The following is a 14,816-nucleotide window of genomic DNA, read 5'->3' as shown; positions in this document are numbered from 1 at the left end:
CTTTGAATTTCAACCCACCATGTTTTCTCCGTACTTGAACATAATCATGCATACATGCATACATGCATAAACTTTTTCCATGCATTGTTATCAAAGGGCTTAGACAAATTGAATTTGTAAACATTGTAGGAATGGGGAAGACTAAGTCCTACAAGTTCAAGGAAGTGGATTTGGCTAGTTTGAGAGATTTGGCACTCAAGATCGAGGATCCGACTGGTTTCCGACATCGTTACGGGGCTTTACTTACTATTCTCCAGACTAATGTGGATGAGAAGCTTGTGCACACTCTAGTGCAATTATATGATTGGGAGTATCGGTGCTTTACTTTTCCCGACTTTCAGTTGGTGCCTACTCTAGAGGCTTATTCTTGCTTGATGGGTATATCTATTGCAAAGGGGGTACCCTTCGCGGGACTTGAGAATCCTCCTACTCCATTGGTTATTGCTAAAGATCTCTATCTCAAGTCCACCGATGTCTCCAAGAATCTTGTCACTAAGGCTCACATCTGAGGGTTCACTTCGAAGTATCTACTTGAGAAAGCTAACCTCAAGACCACTTGTCAGGACACTCTCGAGGTTATTCTCGCACTTCTCATCTATGGGCTTATTCTCTTTCCAAATCTTGATGGCTTCATGGATATGAATGCTATTATGATCTTCCACTCCAAGAATCCGGTTCCTACTTTGCTAGCTGACACATACCATGCTATTCATGATCGATCCGGCATGGGTCGTGGATACATTCTTTGTTGTGTGCCTCTCCTCTATAGGTGGTTTATTTCGCACCTTCCGAAGTCTTTCCACGACAATCCAGAGAATTGGTCTATTTCACAGAGGATCATGGCTCTCACTCCTGATGAAGTGGTTTGGCTCACTCCAGCTTCTAGAGTCAAGGAAATCATCTTTGGTGGTGGGAAGTTTCTTAGTGAGCCTCTTCTTGGTACCCGGGGTGGAATCAACTACAACCCGGAACTCGCCTTGCAACAATTTGGTTTCCCGATGAAAGAGAAGCCCATCAATCTTGCTACATCTCCTTACTTCTTCCACTACTCCAATGCACCCACGGGAATAAGAGAAGATTTCATGGAAGCTTGGTCTAAACTTCGAAGGAAAGGGGTGAAGCATATGGGTGTAAGGTCTGGTGTTGCTCATGAGGCCTATACACAGTGGGTGATAAACCAAGCTGAGAAGATTGGTATGCCTTACCCCTCTATGAGATATGTATCTGCATCTATCCCTACCATGCCTTTGCCTCTATTACCACCTACTCAGGAGATGTATCAGGAGCATCTAGCTATGGAGAGTCGGGAGAAACATCAGTGGAGGACTAGATACTATGAGGCTGAGAACTTGATTATGACTCTGGATGGAAAGGATGAGCAGAAGACTCATGAGGTGTTGACATTGAAGAAAGAGTTGGCTAAAGCCAGGAAAGAAATTGAAGAAAAGGATAGGATGCTTATGAGGGACTCCAAGAGGGCTAGGGGTGCCCGTAGTTTCTATGCACGATACTGCAGCTATGAGTCTGGTTCTGAGACTGAGGATGATGCATCCACTTCCTATGCTTGAGGATTTCTGATTCCATTGTTATTTCCAGTTGTTTATGTTGTTTTACATTTCAAAGTCTTTCCCTTGGCTTAGTATTTCAAAGGGAATTATCTTGTAAGACTCTATGATGTTTGCTTGTTTTGTCTGGTTTTGATGTTTCAGTTTGTTTAGTAATGTTTACAAATTTCTAATTTGTCTAAAAACCCTTCGATAACACAAAAAAGAGTCTTTTTGCATATGCATTAACACATCTCATGCATCATATGCATTCATTGGTCACAAAAGACTTCTCTCGTGCTCATTGCCTCCTGGTTATTCTGCCGCAGTCTGAAAAGTGGCTCGTGCCCGTAAAGTTTACCAACCAGATAGAGTTCATCAAACTAGATTTTACAAGAGAAGAATCATGGCTAACTTTGAAGAAGAAAATGCTCAGCTCTGTGCCGAATTGGCTGCTATGAAAGAAGACTTGGCTAAGGCTCATGACGCTATGACCACTATGATGGCTGCACAAGAACAACCAGCCACATCTGTCCCAGCTTCTACTGAAGTGATTCCATCTATCCCACTGTCTACTGTGGTCTCTGATGCTCGGTTTGTTATGCCCAATGGACACCCTTATGGACTCCCAGCTTTCTATGCTCCTAATACTGCGGCTGGTATTTCTGGTATTGGCAATCAAGGACAGATTCCCGTATCCACCTCTATGCCTCAAATGACTACTGTTGTTACCGACCCTGTTGTACACACTGTGCAATAGGTAATTGATGTTGATACTCCGCGTGGACAAGATCCTATAATGGAAGCTATGAGGAGACAGTTAAGAGAATTGGCTGGAGAATTCCGTGAGGTCAAAGCTAGCCGTGGGAACGGTGTTTCTGCTAAGGCTCGTGATCTATGCCTGGTGTCCCGATTTGAGGTTCCTAAGAAGTTCAAAGTGCCAGATTTTGACAAATACAATGGGACTTCTTGTCCACATAGCCATGTCATTCGGTACGTCCGAAAGATGGCCAACTACGCAGATAATGATGCACTGATGATCCACTGCTTCCAGGATAGCTTGATGGAAGATGCGGCAAACTGGTACACTAGTTTGAGCAAAGACAATATCCATACTTTTGAAGAACTTGTTGCTGCCTTTGAAAATCACTATGAGTTCAACACCCGCTTGAAGCCAAATAGGGATTCTCTTAAGTCTTTGTCTCAGAAGTCAGATGAAACTTTCCGTGAATATGCTCAGAGATGGAGAGGGGCAGCTGCCCGTGTGTCTCCTCGGCTTGATGAGGAAGAATTAACACAGACGTTCTTGAAAACTTTGAAGAAGGAATATGTTGAAAGAATGATAGTCTCTGCTCCGAATAACTTCTCCGACATGGTTACTATGGGAACTCGTCTAGAGGAGGCTGTCAGAGAGGGTATCATTGTTCTTGAAAAGGGGGAATCTTCAGCTAGCGCACCTAAGAAGTACGGTAATGGCCACCATAAGAGGAAGGAATCTGAAGTAGGGATGGTATCTGGTAATCAGTCTACACCTGCTAATGCTACTCACTTACCTTTGCCCTACCAATACATGCAGTACTCTTAACATCCTTTCTTTTCGCCATTCTACCAGCAATATCCTCTGCCACCGGGTCAACCACCAGTGCCCGTTAATGCCATTGCTCAACAAGTACAACAACAGCCTCCTGCTCAACAGCAGCAGCAGCAACAACAGGGTCCTCGGCCCAAGACTTATTTCCCACCAATACCAATGTGGTATGCTGCGCTGCTCCCAACTTTACTTGCTAAGGGTCACTGCGTCACCAGACCAGGCAAGCCTCCGCCTACACCATTGCCTCCCAGGTTCCGACAGGATCTCACATGTGAATTCCATCAGGGCGCTCAAGGCCACGATGTTGAGAGTTGCTATGTTCTGAAATATATTGTGAAGGACCTAATGGACAGAGGACGGTTGACTTTTGAAAATAGTGTTCCTCATGTTCTTGACAATCCACTTCCAAATCATGCTGCTGTTAACATGATCGAGGCGTTCGAAAGAGTTTCTGTTCCTAGAGAGGCTCCCATGTTGGATGTCCGCAATGTTGCTACCCCCTTGGTACCGTTACATGTCAAACTTTGCCAGGCTTCTTTGTTCAATCACAATCATGCTTCTTGTTCAGAATGTCTTCAAAATCCTATGGGTTGTTGTGTGGTGCAAGATGATATACAGAGCCTGATGGATGACAAGCACTTGATTGCCAGTGATGTTTGCGTGATTGTGCCAGTGTTTCATGATTCTCCGGTTGAAACTGCATCTCAGACCAGGAATGTTGAACCTTTGGTGATCAGGTTACCTGGTCCGGTATCTTATGCCTCTACAAAAGCAATCCCTTACAAGTACGATGCAACCATGATTGAGAATGGAGTGGAAGTGCCTCTGGTATCCCCAGCTACGGTTGATAATGTTGCCGGAGAAATTACAGCTCTGAGAAGCGAAAAAGTCCGTCCACCCTTGTTCCAAAAGAAAGTGGTTACACCAATTGCTACGATAACTCCACCAGTTGCTCCTCCTGTTGACAAGAACGCTGGCCCAACAGGCCAATCTATTGAAGAGTCTAATCTGGACGAAATTCTGAGGCTTATCAAAAAGAGCGATTATAAGATTGTAGACCAGCTGCTGCAAACTCCGTCAAAAATATCCATCTTGTCTCTGCTCTTGAGCTCAGAAGCTCACAGGAAAGTGTTAATGAAAGTGCTGGAACAGGCCTATGTTGATCATGAAGTCTCTGTGGATCAGTTCGATGGAATAGTGGGTAACATTACTTCTTGCAACAACTTGGGGTTTGGTGATGATGAGCTCCCCGAAGCAGGGAAGCACCACAACTTGGCTCTGCATATCTCAGTACACTCTAAGTCTGACATGATATCCAATGTGTTGGTGGACAGTGGATCGTCCTTAAATGTAATGCCTGAGTCTACACTGAGACAGTTGAGTCATCATGGACTCTCTCTAAGGGGAAGTAGCTATTTGGTTAAGGCTTTTGACGGATCTCGCAAGGATGTTCTTGAGGAGGTAGATCTACCAATTACTATTGGTCCCGAAACATTTCAGATTACTTTCCAGGTCATGGACATCAACGCATCTTACAGTTGTCTCCTTGGAAGACCGTGGATTCACGACGCTGGGGCAGTCACTTCCACTCTACATCAGAAGCTCAAGTTTGTGAGGAATGGTAAGCTTGTCACTGTGCATGGTGAAGAAGCATATCTGGTTAGCCAAGTGTCATCTTTCTCTTGTGTCAAAGCAGGGTCCGCTGAAGGGACATCATTTAAAGGATTGACTGTTGAAGGTGCGGAGCCTCGAAGAGCTAGTGCTAGTATGGCTTCACTGAAAGACGCCCAGAAAGCTGTTCAAGAGGGGCAAGCTGCTGGTTGGGGCAAAGTAATACAGATTCTGGAGAATAAGCGCAAAGAGGGCCTTGGATTCTCCCCGACCTCAGGCGTTTCAACTGGAACTTTCTACAGTGCTGGGTTTATCAATGCTATTCCTGAAGATGCTGCTGAAAGTAGTTATGTGCCTACATTTGTTGTACCAGGAGGCACTGTGAGAAATTGGGTGGCCATTGATGTTCCTTTAGTCATGCATGCTTCCATGTAATGTGTCATGTTGCTCATGTTTTTCTTTGTTTTCAAAATAACAATCCTTTCGCTCTGCCCAAGACGAAAGTGATATCATTGTAAGGGCATGTTTGTTTCGGCATTGCCGTCATCAATAAAAAGTTGTCGTCTTTTTCACGACTCTTTGTTTTTTTACTTTTTAGTGCCTTTTTCTTGGAAATAATGGTAATGCCAGAAAAAACCAAAACATCTGTGTTTTCTTATTAATTTCAAAAATCTGCATGAAAAACATTTTTCTAAAATCATCCCAATCATATTATGCAGATTAAACCATAATAAACCCGTTGAACACAGTGACCCTATGGTTCCTCCAAATTTTGAATCCCCAGTATATAAAGCTGAAGATGAGGAGGATGATGAAGAGATACCGTATGAGATCACTCGACTGCTTGAGAAAGAAAGAAAAGCCATTCAGCCTCACCGGGAAGAGATTGAGCTTAACAACCTGGGTACTGAAGAGAACAAACGAGAGATCAAGATTGGCGTTGTACTTGAGCCAGAAGTGAAAAAGAAGATTACTCAGCTTCTCCATGATTATCCAGATGTCTTTGCATGGTCCCAAGATTGTGGAACATCGGATACCGACAAGACCTGAATGTCCTCCTGTCAAACAGAAGTTGAGAAGGTCTCGTCCAGACATGGCTCTTAAGATCAAGGCTGAAGTGCAGAAGCAAATTGATGCGGGTTTTCTCATGACAGCTGAATATCCTGAGTGGATTGCCAACATTGTACCAGTGCCAAAGAAAGATGGGAAAGTTCGAATGTGTGTTGACTACAGAGATCTGAATAAAGCCAGTCCAAAAGATAACTTCCCATTACCTCACATTGATGTGCTTGTTGATAGTACTGCTCAGTCTAAAGTGTTCTCCTTTATGGATGGTTTCTCTGGCTATAACCAGATACGGATGTCACCAGAAGATAGAGAAAAGACGTCCTTCATTACTCCATGGGGAACCTTCTGTTATAAAGTGATGCCGTTTGGCTTGATAAATGTTGGTGCTACCTATCAAAGGGGTATGACAACTCTGTTTCATGATATGATTCACAAAGAGATTGAAGTATATGTTGATGATATGATTGTGAAATCAAGTGATGAAGAGCAACACGTTGTGTACTTGAAAAAGATGTTTGAAAGATTGAGAAAGTACAAGCTGCGGTTGAATCCTAATAAGTGCACATTTGGTGTACGATCTGGAAAGTTGCTAGGCTTCATTGTCAGCCAAAGAGGCATTGAAGTTGATACTGACAAAGTCCGAGCCATCAGGGAGATGCCGGCCCCTCAAACTGAAAAGCAAGTCAGAGGTTTCGTCGGACGCCTGAATTATATTTCAAGATTCATATCTCACATGACTACTACCTGTGGACCAATTTTCAAATTACTCAGAAAGAATCAGCCTGTTGTATGGAATGATGACTGCCAGGAAGCTTTTGATAGCATTAAAGAATACCTGTTGGAACCACCTATCCTTGTCCCGCCAGTGGAAGGAAGACCTTTGATTATGTATCTGTCAGTGTTAGATGATTTTGTGGGTTGTGTTCTCGGTCAACAAGACGAGACTGGAAAGAAAGAAGATGCTATCTACTATCTGAGCAAGAAGTTCATCGACTATGAGACTCGGTATACAATGCTTGAAAAGACTTGTTGTGCTTTAGCTTGGGCTGCCAAACGCCTGCGTCATTATATGGTGAATCATACAACTTGGTTGATATCCCGAATGGATCCAATCAAGTACATCTTTGAGAAACCTGCTGTTACTGGAAAGATTGCACGTTGGCAAATGTTGTTATCTGAATATGATATTGTGTACAAAGCTCAGAAAGCAATCAAAGGAAGCATCCTTGCTGAGCATCTTGCTTGTCAACCTCTTGATGATTACCAGCCGATAAAGTTTGATTTCCCTGATGAAGAGATTATGTATCTAAAAGCAAAAGACTGTGAAGAGCCATTGATCAATGAAGGGACGGATCCCAATAGCAAATGGGGATTGGTATTTGATGGTGCTGTCAACGCTTATGGTAAAGGGATTGGAAGATTCATGTACCTCCACATGGCCTCAATGTTATCTCTTCCCCATGGCCTTTCTCTATGTGGGGCATTGACATGATCGGAAGAATTGAACCAAAAGCTTCCAATGGACGTCGTTTCATTCTAGTGGCAATTGACTATTTCACCAAGTAGGTTGAAGCTGCCTCCTATGCAAATGTGACCAAGCAAGTGGTTGTCAATTTTATCAAGAATAACATCATCTGTCGATATGGTGTTCCCAACAAGATCATAACTGACAATGGTTCCAATCTGAACAATAGCATGATGCAAGCTTTATGTGAAGAATTCAAAATCGAACATCACAACTCTTCTCCTTATAGACCTCAGATGAATGGTGCAGTTGAGGCTGCTAACAAGAACATCAAGAAGATTGTTCAGAAAATGGTCACTACTTACAAAGACTGGCATGAGATGCTACCGTTTGCCTTGCATGGTTACTGTACTACAGTACGCAGTTCAACCGAGGCAACTCCTTTCTCTTTGGTATATGGCATGGAAGCAGTTCTCCCTCTGGAAGTGGAGATTCCATCTCTTCGAGTGATCATGGAAGCAAAATTAATTAAGGCTGAATGGTGTCAAAGTCGGTACGATCAGTTGAACTTGATTGAAGAGAAGCGTATGGATGCTATGGCTCATGGACAGTTGTATCAAGTGCGAATGAAGAATGCTTTTGACAAGAAAGTCCGACCTCGAGAATTCAAGGAAGGCGAACTTGTATTGAAAAGAAGGATAAGTCAGCAACCCGACCCAAGGGGCAAGTGGACACCTAACTATGAAGGTCCTTATGTTGTCAAGAAGGCTTTCTCTGGTGGTGCTTTGATTCTTACACACATGGATGGTGTTGAACTCCCAAATCCTGTTAATGACGATATAGTCAAGAAATACTTTGTCTAGAAAGAAAAGAACAGCGTGGTAGGTCGAAAACCCGAAAGGGCGGCCTAGGCGAAAATGCGCTTCCCGGTGGATCGAAAACCCGAAAGGGCGATCCAGGCAAAAGTTAGGGACAAAAAAAATGAATATGAAAAAGCTCGCTGAGATTGTACACAACTCAGGCAAAAATGAGTGCCTCGATGAGCCGAAAACCCGAAAGGGCGGTTCATGCAAAAATGAGGTTGACAATAAAAGACAAGTAACTATATCTGGCAAATCACCATCACTCCTTGGGGCATCTACAACTGTCAATGATCGTCTTCATCAGAAGCTTCGGTACTTGTGAATTCAAAATTTCTATGAAATATAGCGGTCATCGTGTTCAATGTATCACCAACCAATAAAATTGCCATTTTCCAAGCTTTGTAAATCCGTGGGGTTATGTCTTTGGCTGACTTTCACTCTTCTACATCAATTTGAGCCTGTGCTTTTGTTTGAAATTATATTTTTCTTTCTATTTTCAATGCTATATACAAAATATTTCCTTTCTATTTGATAATGTCAAGGTATGAAACAAACATTTTTGAAAATTGAAAAATCTTTTCCTATCTATTTTGAAAATAAACCTGAGCAATAGGGTACATTTCAATGAAACATGCATGAATAAATGAGTGTCAATGACTATTCCAATACGTGTTACAAGTAGGTTGTTCCCCAGGATGATCTGTGGTCAATGGCAAGAATGAAAAAACAGAATGAAAAAACAGAATGAAAATGAAAAATGAAAATAAAAGCTCGCTAAGTTGAAAACCCGAAAGAGCGGCTTAGGCAAAAAATGAGCACCCCGCTGATTGACAACCTATGAAGGCAATTCAGGCAAAAAGGGGGCAATGAAAAGAATTTATTCCCGGTGAATCGAAAACCCGAAAGGGCGGTTCAGGCAAAAATGGGATTGAAAAATGAAAGAATGAAAATGATATGAAAAGCATTGACCACAGATGCGAACATCCAATGTTTACCCAGCACTGACACGCCTAACAACGGCGACCTATATCAAGGAATCTTCCAAGGGTCCCTCCTCTACAAATTTTATTGCCCTCAGCCATGGTTTTGATACGTCTTCCAACGACGGTCTCTCCGAAGAGGATTTCCGTGTGAATATGTCCTAGCACGAGCCATTACGTGCCCAATTTTCCAATGTTTTGTCTGTCTCTGTGAAATTTCTCTGTCAAACTACAAGCCAATCATGCATTTCCAAACATTCATACATGCATAATCATGCATTTTATGTGCTCATACATTTAGTAATTTTGTTATACCATGCATACATGTTGCATTTCCAATCTTCACCTTCAAATTCAACTCAATCTCCAATTTCAATCCAATCCCAATTTCAATCCAGTCTCAATTTCAATTCAATTCAATTTCAACTTTCAAATTCAATTCAATTTCAACTTTCAGTCCAATCTCAATGTCAATTTAACTCAATCTCAATTCAATTCAACCCAATTTCAAATTCCAATTCAATTCAACTCAATCTCAATCTCCAATTCAATTCAATTTCAACTCCCAATTCAATGTCTATGTCTATGTCTCTGATTAATCTCAATTTTCAATCCTTCTTTCAATCTCAAACTTTCAATTCAATGTCTTTGTCAATGTTAATCCACTCTCAATTTGCTCTTGGGCCAACAAAAATGGTCATGTCTATTTTCAAATCAAATCAATATCAACTTACTCTCAATTTGTATCCTTCCAAATCAGACTTCCAATTTGTATCTAGTTATCGGTCAAGTGGCTAGTTCGATCCAAAGAACAGCTTGTACCTGCTTGTATGCCTACATTTCCGGTCAAACGACAAGTTCGATCCAAAGAACAGTTTGTACCCTACTTATGTTTGTTATCGGTCAAACGACAAGTTCGATTCAAAGAACAGTTTGCACCTATCTACATGTTGTGATATTGATCAAGCAGCAAGTTCGATCCAAAGAACAGCTTGTATCATCCTTTTGTCTATGCCTCCAGGTCAAATGGCAGGTTCAATTTAAAGAACCGTTTGTACCTGCCTATCTGTCTACATTCTCAATCAAGCGACAAGTTCGATCCGAAGAACAGCTTGTATCTTCCTATATGTTTGTATCTTCAATCAAGCGACAAGTTCGATCCAAAGAACAGCTTGTATCTTTCTTTATGTCTATGTTTCCGGTCAAGTGCCAAGTTCGATCCAAAGAATAGCTTGTACCTGTCTTGTACTTCTATTCCCGGTCAAGTAGCAAGTTCGATCCAAAGAATAGCTTGTACCCATCTCCTGTTTGTATCTCTTGGTCAAGTGGCGAGTTCGAACCAAAGAATAGCTTGTACCAATCTTTTGTTCCCTGGTTTGTCTACCTTGTCAATGTCTACCTAAGTCCCCAGATGATATGACATGCTCTGTAGACTCCAGTTCGTTTGTCTTGCATTTATAATCAAAACGTTGCATGACATTCATATTTTGAAAATCTGAGGGCGTATTTTTATGTCCAAAAACAGTGCAAATGTTAATATTTAAGTATCTTCGTCCCGTCAAATCAAAGAATTCGTCTCTTGACTCTCCGGACGAAGAAACTTAAATAGGGGCAGCTGTTATACCCTAATTTTGGACCTAAAAATACTAGCTCAATTCTTCTTGTCTTGCACTTCAAGGCATTTGGGTTTGTCTCTGATCAATTGCATTTTTCTCTGCATCTTATTTCAATGTTGTTTGCAAAATTCATGAAAAAGGGTACTTTAGTCATTTCCTACATCCAAACTCATTTTAGTCTCTAAAAATTGTTTGAGTCTTTTCATTTGGTTTGAATAAGTCTTTATTTCAATTCTATGTCAAAATCCATTTCAAAAATTGCATTTGAAGTCATTTTGAGTCAGTTTAGCCCCTAGGGGCATTTTAGTCTTTTCATGTGTTAAAACTCTGTTTAAATTCTAAAAATTGTCTCTGAGTCTTTTCAATTGGTTTAAATAAACTTTTGCTTTAATTGCATGATAAAATCCATTTTAAAATTGCATCTGAGTCATTTTGAGTCGTTTTGGTCCCCAAGGGCATTTTGGTCATTTCACACGAAATTTTGGCAGAGAGAGGTTACTTTAAAGTACCTCATTTAAGTAATTGGTTCATTTTAGTCCGTTTTGTTGTTTTTAATCGTTTCACTTTACGTTATTTTCCATTTATCAATTTTAATTCAATTTTATTTTTAAATTTTCATTTTAGTCCTAAAAACTTCTAAAAATTGCACTTTAGTCCTTTTATTTCATTTTATTCCTTTTAGGGTTTTTCTTATTTTAATTTTTAGTCCTTAAAGTCAAACTTTCGTTTTAAGTTCTTTTTAGGTCAATTGTATTTCAGTCCCAAAGTTTTAAAAATTGCAGTTTAGTCCTTTTTTTTAAATTTGCAGTTTAGTCCACAACTTCTCTTTTTTGCAGAAAAGCCCTCAAGTCCAAAAATCAGTCAAGGCCGAATCAGTTAAGGTCCAGGACACATGTCACCATGCCATTGGGTCTCAGGCACACATGTCAAGCTATAAAAGGAGCCAACTCATCAATTGCACAGATCACCATTCATTTTCTGCCAACTCACACAAACAGAAGAGATTTTCTCTCTCCATTCAGTTACAATCTGAAACCGAATCCTCTCAAGAACATAATGAAGATTCATCTTCATCTGTGAACCCTAGTTTTCCAGAAACACAATTCGAGCAAAATTGAAGTGATTTTTGTGAGGTTCTCAGAGATTCAAGGCTGAATCTTCATCACTGAACCTGAAACACTGCAATTCCAGTGTGAATTTGCCACCAAAGCGACAAATCCACACGATCACAGTGGAGAAGAAGAGGAATTGAAGAAGGAGAATCAAGTCATAGAAGGAGAAGAAGAATTCCCCCGTTTCAATAACAACAAATCATTTACCAGAAGCTCAGAGAAGATTCACGAAGGTCCTCTTCGTCTTTACACTCGAATCTCCAGGTAAATTCATGAAACCTTCTCGTTTTTCGCTTCAAATCATCATCGAAGGCTTGTAAACATAAATAAACAGTGAATCGAAGTGAAAATTTTGAAAACATTCAAAAAAACTTTGAAACCGAAACCATAAAATGTAAATTCTCCAAGATTCACCGTTTATTTCATGAATCCAAGTTCATAATCATCATCAGCGAAGAAAATAGGTTAGATTAGGGTTTAGTTCCAAGAAGATTAGAAAAAGAATTTGAAACCCTAGAACGTAAGATTCAAGCGTAGATCTGGTCAAATCTAAGCTTTGTTTCCAAAAACGAGTTTCGAAATCATGAAGAGGAGTCCAAGACGAACACAACGACATAAAAATTTTTCAGAAAAAGTGTTCAGGTACGGCGGTGCCACCGGCAGCCACCGTACCCCCGTCGTAGTGTTCATCGGAGAAGATGATCGGAGAAGAAGAGAGAAGTGAGAGCTTCTCTCACTAGAATAGTTAGAGAGAGAGAGAGTGAGAAGTGAGAAGTGAGAGGTGGACCGGTCCCTTGTGTTTTTAAAGGGACGTGAACCAGACCGGTTCACCTGAACCAGTCTGGTTCACTCCTGGACCATATGCTTGCACCGTTTGATCTAGGGTTTAGGATCCTGGATCAATCCAACGTCCCTGATACGTTTGGATAGTCCAGGATCCATATTCCCTTTGGGCCTGGGTCTTTCTTTTCGTTTTGTTGTTTTTTTTTTGCTATATGCACTTGTTTACCTGCTATATACACCCCTGCATGCTTATTTTTGTTCTATAAAATTCCTAAAAAAATTCCTAGGTGTTCCTGATCATTTTCTTGATATTTTTGTGATGATATTATATGTCAAATCTTGATTAAAAATGTGTGGTATTTTTTTGATTATTGTTTACTATTTTTTGTTAAAAAATTGTGAAGTTTTATATGTTCTTGAGTCTAAAAATCCTCTAAAAATTCTAAAAATTTTCATATACATTTCTTGTTAATTTTGTGGTATTTTTGTGATGATTTTTGCACTTTAAAACTTGATAAAAGATAATATGATGCCTTTCTTGCTATTTTGTGATGTTTAGTGTAAAAAATTTTGAAAAGTACATGACCTAGATCCCTAATCATGATACATGATTTGTGGAGTATGAATTTGCAATGGATTTTCTTGCTGTTTTGAAGTGTTTTAATGCATGTGAATATATTGTGTGAGTTTACTTGTCTTACAAGTTATGTGAATATTGTTTCTGAAAATTAAATGCCAAATATGCCTAAAATATAGCATGATTCTTTGACTTGAATGTGTTCTTGTAACTCTCATTGTGTTGATTGTGATAAGAATCTTTGAACATTGTCATGATATGGGAATTATAGGTCATACACTTGTCTTAGTATCATGATAAATTTTAGCATATTTTGCTAAGAGTTTAATCACTTTCTTTAGCTTTTTGCCACTTTGTTTAATGTTCCTTTTATAATTTTCATGCTATTGTACCTTATCCTACTAACCATTTCATTTCATGTTTCATTCAATCATAAGCATTCCTCATCTCACTTCATTTCCATAGCTTTAAAGATTTAGTATGTAAAAACCTAGGGATTTTTGTACTTTACTTTTATGCAATTTTAATTTCTTGCAAGACCATAGAATGTAGCTAGGCCAATGATGTAACGGACAATGGACTCTAATGATGTACACCGACACAAGCACCGACACATACACACACATCACAGAGATATTTTAGGTGTATGGCTAGGATATGCATGTTTAGATGTATGTTTAGGATTGAATGTTTAGATGAATGCTTAGGCTTTACACTTAGAAAAAATCGTTTTCCAAATAAACATGAACAATATCACTCAAATCATTTTCTAAATAAACCTTGGGATCAAATCCCATTGAATTTTCCTTTTCTTTTCTTAATCAAATTTCAACAAAAATAAATCATACTTTGACTTTCTTTTGCAATTGACTAATTCCACCTCACTTTTTCACAATCTTATGCCCTTGAGGCCTCTCTCTCTCATTTCTTCAAATTCAAATTTTCAAACTTAAAATCAACCAACAAAAACAAAAACATTTTTTGGAAGAGAACTTCGGTGGATTTGATCCCTTAAAAGGGTACGTAGGCAAGGAATCAAAATTCCTTCAATTCAAATAAAATAAAAATTCAAACACTTTCTTCTCCCTCCAATTCTTCACTTAGTAAACCCTTAGGTGTAAATATCATTTTTCAAATAGCATTTAAAAATAAAGCGCGCGCGTAGAAAGTAAAGACGGTTCCTATAGGATACTATAGTCGTTATGGGTGCCTAACACCTTCCCATAGCGAAAACAACTCCCGGACCTCGATTCTCAAGGGTTTTGCTTATTTTTTTTCCCTTCCCAAGAAAAAATGAGATATCAAAGGTTAAAAAGGTTCAAACGTAATCAATGTTTGACTCCCGAAAACCAAGATAAAATAAACACTATATTGAAATCCATCTTATGCAGCTCCAAAATTATAGTAAGCAAACTAGTATCATGACTGTCCTAATAGAGTCATTCAATTAAACTAAATAGAATTTCTCTTTTCAGTCAATTCTTAATGACACTAGAATCCCTAGTTCTTGAGGGTGCTGAGCTTGATCTATATGAAATAATTTCTTAACTTGATTGAGAGGAAGTACAATAATGTCCTCATGAGGATCCAAATATACTATAATAAT

The sequence above is a fragment of the Medicago sativa genome, chromosome 7 (genome assembly GCF_051527215.1).
Source record: "Medicago sativa cultivar Bolivia chromosome 7, Bolivia_mono, whole genome shotgun sequence".
In the NCBI taxonomy this organism is placed as follows: Eukaryota; Viridiplantae; Streptophyta; class Magnoliopsida; order Fabales; family Fabaceae; genus Medicago; species Medicago sativa.
Note: the sequence above shows the minus strand (reverse complement) of the source record.